Consider the following 402-nt stretch of genomic DNA (forward strand, 5'->3'; position numbering starts at 1 on the left):
AATTGACAGGCTTTATTTTTTCTTATGTATTTTAATTGGATAAGAAATCAAATACACTGCTGGATGATAACCAATAATTTGTATTCTGTAATATTTTTTCTGTATTTTCCTAATGGCAATTTTAGAATTGGTTTATACAAACACATAATAAGATAGAATAGTTTCTATACTGTATTAAATGTTATGTCAATTAGCACGGCATTATTCATATACTATATTTATTACCTCGAAATGACCTGAAATTACCTTTTTTAGCTACAGCAATAGCAGGATGCCTTTGTTCATATTAGGGATTTCCTGCACATCATACGTTATTACTTCTACTTGGCCGTTTTGGACTTTCTGCGCGAGAGCGCCCTCTGGCTTCGAGTATGAATGAAACATGCACTGCATGAGAGTGTT

Source organism: Sinocyclocheilus rhinocerous, unplaced genomic scaffold (assembly GCF_001515625.1).
Source record: "Sinocyclocheilus rhinocerous isolate Xijiao unplaced genomic scaffold, SAMN03320098_v1.1 scaffold2340, whole genome shotgun sequence".
Classification (NCBI taxonomy): domain Eukaryota; kingdom Metazoa; phylum Chordata; class Actinopteri; order Cypriniformes; family Cyprinidae; genus Sinocyclocheilus; species Sinocyclocheilus rhinocerous.